Genomic DNA, 14,519 nt, shown 5'->3' on the forward strand with positions numbered 1-14,519 from the left:
TGCTTTTTCAGGTCATTAGCACTAGATTAGAAATTTTGGCTGAAATTCGGAGTATTGAGTACTAGCTTGCAGCACCTGGCTTCAGTTGATCCATGTTAGGGTTGGGTACTGTCCCTTCTCTGGCCTGTTATCTACCATTTTTGAGCCCTTCTTTCACTGAAGCAGCATTTCTTTTCCTGGGAAAGCTCTACCAGATGTGCTGCCTTCTGGATTCTCTTGTCCTTGGGAAGGGGGTGCCTGAGAGCAGCAGAGCTAGCAGTGCTCCTGGCTCATGTGCTTTGCAGAGGGATTGCCTCATAGGTTAGGGATGAGCTATTTAAGAAGTTAATCTAAACTTGGCCTCTCTTCATGTGGTCTCAAACACTGCTCTGTCAGTATGAAGTGCCTGTAGTCTTCTTTCCTTCTCAAAATGTATGCGTGGACAAGTGCTTGGTGTAGCCATGAACCTGGACTGCAGGTATGGAGGAGAATGAAGCTGGGATGGGAGCAGGTTAGCTGTTTGCCATCAGCTTTTATTGTGGCTCATTTGTGATCTAAGTCACATAGTTCAAGCCACTGTCTTCCTTGATGTGGTGCTACTGTGCTCAAGGAGCATAGGAAGATGCTGTTATGTGTGGGACTGTTGGGTAACCTGATTAATGCCTCTAACTAGCAGGGAGATTCATGTCTCCTGCTTGGTTTGAGCAATGAATGGCCAGAATCCAAACTGCTCTTCTGTGACAGCGTTGTGCAGGGAAGCTCAGATTCTTTGAATCATTGCTTTTAGGTTGGTTGGTCAAATGTATCAAATGGCTAAATTACAAGTGATGCCAGGAGCCCTGATGTGACCCCCAGTATTTATGTCCATCCAGTTTGTGAGCTGCATGGACACTACGCTCTGCAGCCCTGAATCAGCAGGAAAGATTAAGAGTTGTGTGAAGAAAATGAAGCTGTAGTGTGAACAGTAAAGAGGAAAACTATTTAGGCAGTAGAGAGGCTGACATTAGAAAGCCAGAGATATCAGAAGGTAAGGAAAATCTGCAATCCAGTTTATTGCTAGCACAGATTTACTTAAAAACAGTGGGTTTAAACCCTGTCTGTTTGTGGATCCCAAACAATATTTCAGTGGAGATATTGGTCTGTGACCAGCGAATGTATTGTAATTGACTAAACCTAAAAATGCATGACATTAGTTTCTTGTTTTAGAGTCCTGAGAAACAGTTTCTGGACCTTGAGGATTCATGGCTTAGAATTAATAGGTTACTTTAACTCAGGAGATTTGCTGACTTGCAAAAGAACTCAGTAGAAACAGGCAGAGATATGTAAATTTAATTTCTGGTTGCTGGTTAATTAGAAGAAAATATCCTGTATCTTGGGGAGAAAAGGGACAGAATGTGGCACTTGGCCACCTCTGAAGTTCTTGGCCTCTGCAGTAACCTTGTTTCCTGAAACTCCAGCTGTTCTTCTCTGCCTGTGCCTGGCTATGACTTCCTGCCCCACGAACTGTCTTGATACAACTGCTGTAATATTATGCCATAAATTAGAGCAGTGAGTGGGGGTCTGAGTTAAAAATAATCTGCTTTGAACCTACATTATGTCACCAATCTTGTGAGCACTGGTCACACGGCCAGCAGGCAGCAGTGCACCTCAGAGGCGTGGGTGGGGGGAGGAAGGGGCTGAGTGCCTGAGAGGCAGGGCTGGCAACCTGTCAAGCAAGCTTGACATTGAAGTTGTGTACTGTAAAATGACATGTTAGGGTGCTGCACGTTCAAACGTGGGCTGCTACAGCGCTGTGTTTGGGTCCCTGGCACCAGGCCAGGTGCGGTGTAGGTGGTGTAGAGCTGAAGATGAGGGTGGCTGGCCCTGAAAGGCAGGTTGGATGTGGAAGTATCTGACTGCTCCTCTGCGGGCATGAAGGGCAAGACACACGGTGCTCCAGCAGACCGAACAGGGGGGTGCCACTGCTGACCTCTGGAAATGATAGGGCAGAGTTGTGCCTTGCCTGCCTGCCTTTCCTGGGAGCCACATCAGGGGTGCACATTGTGCAGATGCAATTTCTACTCGCAGGGATGCTGAGCAATGTTCCCAGGCTGTGCTTGGTACGATGACTTGTTGGAAGACTCCTGTTGGAGTGCCCATGGAGGAGATCCAGGTTGATTCCTTTCTTGGTTGTAGATATTCCCTCAGTGCAAGGGGGCTTTGAAGGGGTAAAGTCATGGCATATCTCAGATCTAGCTCTTACTGCTGAGATGAGGCACCGAAAAGGGTGGGCAAGAAAGACTTTGGCTTTATAACCACCTAATTAGAACATCCAGATTGATGTGGTCATTAGCTCCTGCTTCAAGGACTGTGTTAGGCACTCAGTAAAATGTAATCATTCCCCCAGGAGTGAAGCAGCCACATCTTCCAGGTTGCACTTCTTGTCCCAGCATCTGTGACATCTCTCTGAGTTTGTCAGGGCACTGCTGCTTGTTAGTGGTTAACAGGTCATGGGGAGAATGACAAGGCAGGCTAATTAAATGTTTTGTCTGTGTTAATGGTTGAAATTTGGAAGTCAGCCTCGTCAGGGCTTCAGATTGAGTCAAAGGTGAGAACCAATAAGGTGCCAATCCTTTATCTGGAGCATTTAGTCCTGAGATTTGTGAGCACAATCAAAATAGCCTGACAAAGATGCAGCTGAAATTGAGGACTTGTACAGCTCTGCAGTGTCATAGGATGACACAGTTATACATAATTTCTGTAAGAACCAAATTTAAAAGGCACAATAATTAATATTTGACAAATAATATGTGGAGGTAGTATTCTTTACTGTGTAACAACAATATATACATTATTGAAAACTGCTGAGAACAGACAATCTACAAATGCTGTGTATGGAAATTTCTTAAATTGTGCTTTAATGCTGGACAAATTAGCAGGTTTTCAGTCTTCCTCGCTTTTGACTTTTTGTGAGTTATTTGTCTGCTTTTCTACATTAAGATGTCAAACATACGTTAAATGCAAAGTTCAGCTGTGTTCAGAGACACGTAGGAGCAGTAATGGTGCTGTCCAGAGGCATTTAGCACGTGCCTATCGAGGTGGGTCCCAGAGAGCAGAGCTGCCTTAGCACCGTGCTCTGCCTCTGCAGTCCTGCCCTCCTTCTCAGCAGAGGTCATTAGCCTAAAGAAAAGGCTGCAGTCATGTGTTTATACTCTTTCCAGGACTGGAGGGGTCTGATTTCTCTTTAAAATTAATTTTACCATCTGTAGTGTCTCATGCTTTCTTTTACTGATATCTCCCTCTCTTTCTCCAGCAGAGTTTTAACACAAGCTGAAGAGGATGTTTGTGGGTAATATCAGTAGGAACAATGCTGGTCTTGAAAGTCTCTAATGTTTGAGCTACTGGAATAAATTACTGCATTGTGTATCAATGCTATTTTTTTTTCTTAAGGGTACTTTCTATATGTGATTACTCAGCCTTGTTTCTGTACCTCGAGAGTTTCTGTACTTAAAATAGCCATACTTGAGCTTAGTTTTGCATAGTTCTTCTGTGGTAAGATTTCAAGATGCTGCAGTTGATATTTTGGGGTTTTTTAATGCTTCTGAGGACACTGGCATGATATTGCATCTCAGTCCTACCATAGCTGGTTTCTTGTAGAGAAGAAAACCATATACATGTTTTAAAAGAGGATGAGGCATTTCCTTATTTTTAAATAGTTTGCTAGAATCTGTAGACTAATTAATATTATTTATGCATTTATTTAAATTATAAATAAATATTGTACATAACAATATAAACATGCAGTTAATTTTTATAAGTAATATATATTATAACCCGTATTATTTGTGACTCTTATTTGTTTTTCTTGTGCTGCCTGTAACTAGGATTGTTCACCTGGAAAATCATTTGTCTTTACCATACAAATTATTGCCACTTACCCAGGTTTTGTATTTTAAGCAAGTGATTAATGCTCCCTGTCAAGACTGGTCTGTTGCTGTTGGCTTTTTATGGAAGCTTGTTTCATTCATGCATCTATTTCTGTATATTAAGTTTGTCTTCCTTGGCTTATTTCTCTTCAGAAGCAGATTCTCTAGCACAGCTCAGTTGCAGTTGTCACACCTGTGCTCAGAAAAAGTGTTAAAGGGAGGATTTTGCTTTGGGTTGTACTGTGAACAACATGATCCTTTCTTGCTAAATCTATGAAAAAACACAAAACTGAGGGGCTGCTGTGGGGCTCTGCTGACGCATTGTATCCCGGAGCAGTTTGTGGAGTGACATCTTGAGTCTGTTGCCATGCTGGAGGTGTGATATTGTGATGATTTTGGTTCATATTAGGCTTGTGTTTATTGAAAGTAATTCCAGGCTCAGGCTATTTGCTGACATCTTTTAGGAGATGTGCTGATGACTGCAGATATTGACTCTAGCAAGAATCCATCCTTAGAATTGATGTCCTTGTTTCCAGTGTCAAGAAGAAATCATGCAGCAGTGTCTATAAAAGTTGTCCCACTTTAATCTTCCTTCTTTCATATTTTTGAAAAACTTAAGTGTTTGGGGCTATGAACCTTTCAGTTCTGGAGTTCTAAATTAAGTATAAAAGAGTATAGATATCTCAGTTGCTGAAATTTAGCAGTGACTATTGGTAGTGGGGACTGATCTAACTGTCCATGTTTCATTGTCCTTGCTTTTCCATTTTACACCTTTTTACTGAAAACATAGCAGTGATCTTTCTTGGTACTCTATGGCTGCTTATTCTGGTTTCATGCATTTTGACTAGTTTTTTTTAAATTTATTTTTATTTTCTGTTCCTGCTCAGAAGAGTTAACTTGCATTACTACTTCTGTTGCCACTGGATTTTGGAAAACACCTGACTAAATTGATCTAGATCTGTATTATATCTGCCTGGCTTTTGGCTGTCCCTCTAATCTGAAGACTTGGCTGAGAAGTTGCTTCCTGATAAGACTGAGTTGATAGTGATGGTCAGCTGCTAGCAGGGGTCTATTATCTTTGCTGGCTGTTTTCCACTGACAATTTCCTTCCTTGCTTCCAAAACCATTACCATTTTTTACTTTGAATGTTCTTGTGAGCCTAATATTTATTTGTTTTATTCTTTGAATTTACACAGAGCTCTGCTAGCTTTAATTAACAGGCATCCATCTGTGCTCTCAGAGCCCTGATGGTAATTAAAATTAAGCAGCTCTACATTATCGAAGCAATATATAGAACCAAATTTTTCAAAACACTTCTGGAAATGTCTGTATGTAGGGGTTTCTTCTGCTGTCTTCCCTTAGTTTGTGGTGTTGTAGTGCAATCACTGCTGTGAATTAAGCACGTATTGTAACAGCTTTGCCTGTTGCTTCTCTTCAAAGCTTAGCAGGTTTTTTTTACACACACCTCTTACACACAAAGGAGTGGCATTTCCAAGGCACCCAGTGCCTGCAGCACAAATTCACTCCTGGTGGGCAGGAATAGGCATGCCAGAATTATCCCAGCAGGGCGTCAACATGGTTGCTCCTATGGCTTTCTGATCTGGACCAGCCATGGGTTTGTGTTTGGGGTAGGGCTAGTGTTGTGGTGAGGGTCAAGTTTAGGATTAGGACTGAGAGAGTCAAATATCCTACAGCTCCAAGAATGCTGGGGCAGGAAAGGGCACGCCAAGGTGATCCTGGCAGGGCATCAGTGTTGCTGCTCCTGCATCTTTCTCATCTGAACCAACCATGATGTTGGCTTTAGGATTGGGGTTGGACTGGGATTAGTGTTATGGTTAGGGTTAAGAGATTCAAAGAGCCTACAGGCTCAAGAACACTGTTGCTGGAGTAGGCTTGCCAAGGTGATTCTCCCAAGGTCATTTTTTGAGTGGGTTTTTACAATTTTGAATAAAGCTTCACAGGTTTTATACAATAATAATACTTCACATCATATACTGGAGTTCACACCCTCTGCCCAAGGGGGAGAAGCCCACAGGCTCTTGTGAAATGACATGGTGTTGGGATAGTGAAATAGAGTGATAGCATAAGTGCAAGTTTTGTTCTAGTTTCTCCTGCTGACTGTGTTGTTAAAGATTGTGCTGATAGCTTGCTGGAGGCTTATCAAAGGAGGCTGTTTCTGGAGCTTGTGGCTTCCAGCTTGCAGCACCAGGTTCCTGCCCCAGTGCTCCCTGACCTCTCTAACTGAGAGTATCTGATACTGAACTCTCTAAACCCTAACCCTAATCTCAATCTTCACCCTGAACCTAGCCCTACCCCAAACCTGTTGCCCTGAAAACTAAAGCCTTCTGATAATGTTTTCATAGTTTTAGTTACTTTCCCACGAAAGTTCTATAAACATAAGTTGTTTATCACATTCCTTCTAAGAAACATCTTTTGATGGACGTTTCACACAACCAGTGTGATTGGGAAGGTGGTAACTTAATTATCCAATCCCTGGTCATTGTTGAGAATCTATAAATACTGGAGTTGGAGAATAAAGATGGGTTCTTTCCTGTTCTAACACTGAAAGGTGTTCATGTGAATCATTTTGTGTCCTTTAGCGACACCAAACCCAATACCATGGCTGGTCCAGATCAGAAATCCGTAGGAGCAGCAATGTTGATGCCCTGTTGGGATCGGTTTGGCATGCTGTTTTTAGGCCTAATGGTCTTGAAGGTTTAGTATATTTGTCTTTCTCAACCCTAACAGTAATACTAACCCTCACCTTAAACCTGGTGAATTGCAAAACAATTGGTTTTCCCCCATTCAATGTCTTGAGTTCTAATGGACTTCTAGTCATGTAAAGGATTTACTTTTCATTAGTTTATTCTCTCCATTCTCATCCCAAAAGCTGTGGTGTGCTTTTTGGAAACTACTATTAGATATTTAGGATTATATTTTTTTTCTATGTTGCTAACTTGCTCTATCAGTATTAGTTCATTTGAATCTTCTTACCTCGGTACCGAGAGGCCTCATGGCAAAGGAGGAGTGGGAAGATGATGGGTTTATTGCACCATACACTGTACTGACAACCTCACGTGAGGCGCCAGTGTCTTGAGACGTGTTTAGTTAAGGGCAGTCTCCAGTGAAAGTTTAGGCCTCTTAATCTGGTAGAGCAGAGGTAGCAGGACAGAAGGTTGGAGGGGTAATTTCAGGACACTGGTAACCTTTAGGTAAAAGTGTTGCCTCAGCTTGCAGCTGGCTCAGTTCACAGGGGAGCTGTATAACCAACTTGTGAAATTGCAGATTAAGCAGTGTGTTTAATATTGCTTAATGGGGAATTTTTATCTTTAAGGTCCCTGTACTGGCGCGTTACTGATAAGGATAATGGGAATTATGATGACAAGCAGATCCCAAGGATTGGGTTTTATTGTACCATAGGCTGTTCAGATCTATTTTGAGATTTGCAGCTATTAGTTTTTCCCTGTCTTTAACACATGTTACCAGACAGAGTATGTTATAACCCAGGTGCCCTCAACATTATTCACACCAAAGTTTTCTTCTGGCACTTGAAACAGTGTGCCTGCTACATCTTGCATCTATTTGCATTTCTGCTTGTGGTGGGAGAGATTTGGGGAGCAACAAAAGAGGGGGTTGAGGGTAGAAAAAACCACACTACATACCTGAGATATGAACGGGAGCACAAGTTTTCAACAAACTGTTCCTTGTAGTTTGTTAAGGCCAAATGTTTTCAAGTTGCTGCTTTGCTAGAAATGTGTCAAAAGGCTGGTAACACAGTCTTAGAAGCTATTTTTTTCCAGTTACTGTTTAAAATAATTATGCTTCTGGCATCCTTAGTGTATTGATTTTCATATTTAAAAATATTGATTGGGTAATCCTTACACTGGTAGGTCTGGCATCCTGCACTTATTTATGCATAAAAGACAAAATTTATAGGTTGAAATGATGTATTTTATTGTAACATCTGATCCAGCTGGAAGATAGTTGGAAAGCATTTGGGCACAAGGTCTCCACATCAGGCTTCACAAAATTAGTGTAGCCTTCAAGCTAAGGACATTAGCTGAAGAGCTGTTGTGCTTGCTGTGACCTCTCTGTATTAATCAGCTGAATAATTTCAAAGAAATGTACAGGCAATTGTAGGTGTGTAAAAGTGCTGTTTTCTGGAAGACAATTTATATGACTGTTTTGAAGGGCTGAATGTATTTTAGAAACATAGGCATAATTGCTGCAAAAACCCGTTCAGATAAAAGGATTTCCAGCTTGTTTTTTTAGGACCATAGACTGCTTCTAGAATATGACTTTGGGATAATTCAACAAAGATAATTTGTTGGCCAAAAGTAGGATTGGCTGAAATACTCCATGTTTTATTTGTCATGCCTCAAAGGACACTTCAAGAGACCTCTTATGTTTGGACCTTCTGGGAAAATTGCTTTTCAGCCAAATCTGAGTCTGTGAATAACAGCAGAATAAGCACTGCAAGTCGTAATCCCACATTAAATTGTCACTCACAGTCAATGTTACTTTCTTCTACTTTTTTTTTTTTTTTCCAATTAGCTACACTGTGGAGTTGTTGGAACATGGGGCTGATTCTAAAGGGGGAAGCATTTAGTTGTAAAATAGGATGTATGGTGAATATAAGACTTGGGGTCTGAGCTGTTAATCCCACTCACAAGAGGAGAATTTGGAGACAGAAATCACTTGTTTCAGCATGTGCTTGGAGGACCTACTCATTACTAGGGGCTTTTGCCTTTGTAGTTATTTCCCTAAAACTGAAGAGAAGAATGGTTAACATAAGTAAATGCAGTCTAACATGGAGGCTGGTAGCATTAGATTTAGGAGTAAGCTAAAAAGAAAATCTCACTTTTGTGTGTTTATTTATGCAAGACAAATACTGAAGTCAGAACAGTACCTGGTTCAGTTTCCTCTGTGAGTCCATGTAAAAGCATGAGAAGAAATATGTTCAAGTATTTAAACAATGTCATCTATACAGTATTTTCAAACTTTAGAATACTGTTGCCAGATTAAAAAATAACAACAATAAGGCCCAGCAGCCTACACCAGTTAGAGTGATAATTATTAATGCAAACAATTGATTCATGCTAGATGCAATAGAAAGGACACTTTCAGAAGAATACTCTTTGGTCCAAACCTAACCCTATGGGATGATTCTGTGCATGGAACTGATTTTGTCCTTATACAGTTTTCTACCCTGCTGGACACTGTAAATTGCTCAGCTGACTGAAGGTGGTTCTGTGCTCATAAGGAATCCCAGCAGAGAAGTCCCTCTGAGAATCTTCAGGAAGCTGATGCAGCCTCTGCAGCAACCATGTGGCACAATTCCCTTTGGTAGTTGTGTCAGCCGTTGTGGATTCTCCTGTGTAGGATTGCCTGTTCCAGCAGCCCTGTGTCTGGAAACTCCTGGGAATGATGAACCTGACAGGCAATACATCTGGTCTGGGATCTAGGCTCAGTCACTCAAAACCATAAAATCATTAAGAAGCTACCCATTGTGAAGTGTCTTGGGGAAATCTCTGTATTTGAACTGTTTAGCATCTATGTGTTTTACTTTGTGGAAATATGTGAAAGAGAGAGGCAGCCTGGAAGAACAGGTGGAGGAAAGGTGTGTAAGGGGAATGAAACTGGAAACAAAGGGAAGAGGCTGAGTGCTGCAGTATTGCTGGAAGGGGATCTGTTGGTTGACCATAAACTCTTGTGAATAAGTACACACTGCATATACACTGTTGTAGTTTACAGTGCATCCATTTCCTCTCTCTTCTTCCTTTCTCTCCAGTGAATGCTGCTCATGGCCTTGCTGAGGTTTGATTGTTTGCTTTCTGGCTCATTTTTGATCTCTTTAAGGTCTTTCATAAAAGTAGATATTGTGCTGATGGGCTGAGCAGATGAACTTGCATTATTCTGGGTGAATTTCTAAGTCTAACTTTACTATTTTTGAGCCTGTAAGTCTACAGTGTTCCCTTCCAGTAGAAAAAAGATGTTCAGAAATGGATAGTGTGATTTACTATGCTAATAAATTATTGATGAGAGGCAACTAAAGAAATAATGTGGGTTTTTCCCTGCCAGCTGGGGCCTGAAAGGCAAAATTTGCAAATACTATTTCTTTATGATACCGAAAGGCATAGTTCTTCCAGGTTTGTTAGAACAAAGACTATGGATGTGGAACACTCCCATCCTTCTGGGTTGCTAACAGACTCTTGGTGTTATACTCCAGTGTGGGATCTGTATCAGTCCCACCTACTTCCCTGCAGTGCTACAGAAACTCTTCTGTGCCTCAAAGCAGACCTGACCTCATGGTCACTGTTGAAAACACTGGGATTAAGGCAGTAGGGGAGAGGAGGTAGAGCTTTCCAAAGGCATGTCTAAGTACTTAATGCCATAACTCAGCATCACATGCTTCTCACCTTCCTTCTTCATTCAAGTCTTTTTAAACACGATGAAGGGCTTGTTTCTTTGCTTTATCTAGTTGAATTAGGTTGTTAGATTGATATTAGCATACAGTATATTGGCAAAGCAGCAACTGCCTACAATAACAGAGCCTGGGCACTAAGCACAGCTCAACATCCTTTCCTAAAAAGAAAGCCACCCTTAAAGCAGAGAAAGTGAGCTGAATTTGCAAAAATGTCACCTTTTATTCCTTGCTGGTTCCTCTGAGATTTCTCCCAAATCAACGCTCTGCAGAACAATGGAGCCATTGTCTGTGGGCTGGCAGCAGCATTTGCACAGCTTGCCTCAATGAATATTTTGTCAGAACGGTTTCTGCATTGCCAAACTATGCTAACCCTCACCCCCCAAGTTGGAGCTAATTAGTAATGCATAACAGAGTAAGTGGCTTTGTTTCTTGTCCTCTCCCTGAAAGAATAATTTGACCTGCTAACAGATAACTTTTGGGACTCTGGGAAGAACAGGCCACAAAATTTTATTTTTTATTTTATTGTAAAGATGAAGAAGGAGAAATCAACTGTTTTGTTGATTTGTTTTGTCCCAAGGCTGCCTTGGGATTGTTTGCTTTCCAAACATCAAATATGTAATGGAAAACTGGCTTTGTTTCTCAGAATTTTCCTTTTTTGTTCCCTCAGTTTTTTACAAAATTGGATATAGTTATTATAGTTCTACTGTAAAACAAGTAGTTCTCAAGCCCATTCTCTGTCACACCCACCATTTATTAGTTTATCATTAAAAGTTTGATTTGTTTTCTTCCTTTCTCCAACTACAGCAGAGCATCCCTGTGAATTCTTTTGTGGAGGCCGCAGCTTCCTGAGCCCTTTAGATGAGCTCTGAGAAAAGCATTATGAGCAATGCAGTGGCCTCCTCCAGGCTGTGTCTCTTCTGAAGATGGCAAAATATAAATAAGCTATTTGTACAATCCCAGATTCATTCCTGGTTTATAGCTAAGAATGGCTCAAGTGAAAATCTAATTTACAACATAGTCTGAGGGAAATGCTTAATTACGCACCAGGGAGGAGAAAATGGTTACGGGGGAAATGACAACAAGCCCAAAAAACATCAAAACTGAGGTATGCTGTGAAAATCCACAAGAACTGAGGCAGACAACATAATTTATAAAAAACTATATAGGTTTTCTCTTTCCTTGAAGGGAGAGAGATACTCTGCATTAATGTTGCCCTGAACAGAGTCCTTTTATCTTCTAGGGCTGATTTTGTATTCAGTGATATTAAAGTAATTCAAATTAAAATGACTTGTCTTGAAATCACCTGAAGATATGCTTGGCCCTAATTTCTGATAACTTATTCTTCATATACTGCTTTTCATCTGGGCATTGTTCTCTGTTGTAAGCTTCATCCTTTTATTCATGGGAAGTCTGACCACCATCTCAGGCCAGAATAATTCAGAAAGGCTGCTATGGGGTTTGCCAGCAAAAACAAGAAGTCTCATTTTCTTCCTTCGCTAAAAGTTCCAACTTTTGGTGTTACTGAGGATAATGAAATGGTTATAGCAGTAAACCTGAGTAGAAACTCCTGTAGTTGTTGTTGAACTTCTCATAACTGGTCCTTGGCTATGTTCATGGACATCTGGAATTTAATTATTTGTGAAATATGTTGTTTAAATAGAGAAATGAATTCTGCAACCCACAGAAGATATCATTAAGTTGGGTGAAATTGAACATATTGACTTTATAAGTGTTTTCTTGTTGGTTGTATTCTTTAGTATTTAGAGCTCTGATGGGCAAGACTTCTGTCACTGTCCAGGTCTTAGCATAGTTAAAGTTGTCACATGGACAATTCTCATCGCCCCTTTCCATGATTTCAAGGCTTCTATTAACTATTTTTTTAATTTAGCATGATTTACTGAGAGCTTTTGTAAGACATGAAACAAAATTTTACTGGAGTAGCTCTGTTTGAACACAACAAAAAATGATGATGAAGCGACTCTATAAAATATGTCCCTGAAAGCAGTTTAGGTTTGCTTTTGAAATAAATCTTTCTTCAGCACAGCTCAAAGGCAGTGTCAAAATGTGCTTGGCTGCTTTAAGTTTTTGATCTTGATAGGAGAATTATTGTAAACAGTTGGGAGGCCAAAATAATAATGGAATTAAGAGAAGGGATGAACGGTGAGAGTGACTGAGTGTGTGACACTTCTATCACTGGTAGAAACCGATATTGCAATGAGAGATTGGCTTCTAAAGAATTATATAAGTTGTATATTGCATTGATGGCATTCCTTAAAACCATAACCTTTCCTATATGAAGATTTGCTGTATGATGTCTGAGAAGATTGAATGTGAATTGGTGCATCCTCTGAAAAGCTGGAACACTTTAGGGTTCATGTTTAAGCAATTAGACTTGAAATCTTAGTCCTGGTGTCAGGACCTGGGAAACAGGAGCAGTGTCATCTCTGGTCAGTAGATGGTTGTCTCTGGTCTACTATTGATGCTGCTGGCTCAGTGGGAAAGAAAGTGGGAGCTTTTTGAGCAGTTCTGCAGGAATGTACATCATCTTGCTAGACCATATGTTCATAAGGAACAGGAATGTAGAAGTCTTCCAGTATTTTTCAGGCACAATTATTAAACTGATTCCTGTTTTTCCAGTCCAAGTGATCAACTGTGGCATTAGTATCACGTGCAAACGAGGAGTCGTGCAAACATGTCCAGGGTCAGTTTCTCTGAGGAAAAGCAAGATGCAGATTTTAAGGGATTAGTAGGAGCATATCTTTAGTCCAGGACAGGACTGATCCTTGTGAAGACTCAAGGACAGCTGATGTGGAAAAGCTCCCCTCTGAAAGCAGCCATGCTTTTGAAGCATGGTCTGAGCTATTGAGAGCAAGCTTGAGATCCAGAAGGGGCTTGTGCAGGTCCTGGTGGATCCCAGGGATCTGCAGTCTTACTGAAATGGGTAAGAGCTGCCTAGCCCAAAGCTAGTTTGAGTGTTCTCTTATGTACTGCAGATACAGTTCTTGACTGCATTGCAGATAAGCGGTATCTATAACTTGATTTATGTATGTACATATTTATTCACCCTGAAAGAGAGAAACACAAAGACTGTGTGCAGCATTATCCTTGCTGTGCAGAGTCCTCCAGTGGCAATAAGCTGATTTCCAGGGAAAAGCTGTACCTTATTTGCCTCAAACTAATGATGTTTTCCAACTTAGTAGGGTACCTTACAGTTTGGACACCAGCTTGCATCATCTTAAAAGTGGGTAGATGCTGATGCACAGCAAAAATAGTTGAGGAAGCTGTCTGTGAGTTGCCCTTCTGTGTGTCCTGTGGTACCAGTGTGGTGTATGTGGTGCTCACAGTGGTCAACATCTGGTGAACCACAGTCACCTCAGGTAACATGGGAAAATTGGAGAGCAGCATGGTGTATGCCCAAACTGTCATTGAGTCTAAGATTTTTAAAAAGGATTCCTTTATTATGGCCCCTTTTAACTCTTTGAGGGTATGACTACAATTTCCACATATTTTCACTGAAGTGTTCAAGGATGTGAAAGTAGTGATATGTGAAGTGACACAAAGAATATGGTGATCTGTAGCAAAAAGAACCAAGTGTACTCCTAGCAACCATGAGGAGGGGAGTGGAGGGGGGAAACAGCAATTTAGCCAGAGGTTCAGAGAGAATAATTCTGTGCCTTTACCTGCCTTTTTGAAGTTTCTGTGAGCATATGGCAGAGCCAGACTTAAAGTTCAACCTGGCTCTAATTAGTGAGGAAAGAAGGTGTATTTGTGTGTCAGCTGGAAAAATGTACCTTCAAGGACTTGGCTTTGTTGATCTTGGATCTGATTTCAAATTGACTGGCTTGAAAAACACTCCTTTAAACTCAGGTAATGCTTCAGAATGACTGTCAAAACAGAAGAAAAGACAAAAAAGTCCTATATATCTAACCCTGTAGTGTATGTGAAAAGCAGCTCTAGGAGCAGCATGGCTGACTGTTATAAGTGATGTGCCATAGGCATCCAGCTGTGTAGATGTAAGGCTTCTTCCTCTGGAAACACATGTGCTTCCCTCTGTGTTTGCTGAGGCATTATCCATACTCAAATATACAGTGTTTTCTTGGGAACAGAATTGCATTTTTAAATGCTCTAGTGGCCTCATCACACAGTCTGGAAGAAATACATCTGAGTGCTGTATACATTTGAAGCCAGAGTAGCGATCACACCTTTTC

General features: G+C 40.9%; 1 protein-coding gene across 9 annotated transcripts in view; it reads left to right on the plus strand.

Moving 5' to 3' along the window:
- LOC111933501 (uncharacterized) overlaps positions 1–14,519 on the plus strand; it is a 72,187-nt gene that overhangs the window by 9,408 nt on the left and 48,260 nt on the right. The gene's annotated exons all lie outside the window — the stretch shown is intronic.

Source organism: Cyanistes caeruleus, chromosome 10 (assembly GCF_971803275.1).
Source record: "Cyanistes caeruleus chromosome 10, bCyaCae1.hap1.1, whole genome shotgun sequence".
Taxonomy (NCBI): Eukaryota; Metazoa; Chordata; class Aves; order Passeriformes; family Paridae; genus Cyanistes; species Cyanistes caeruleus.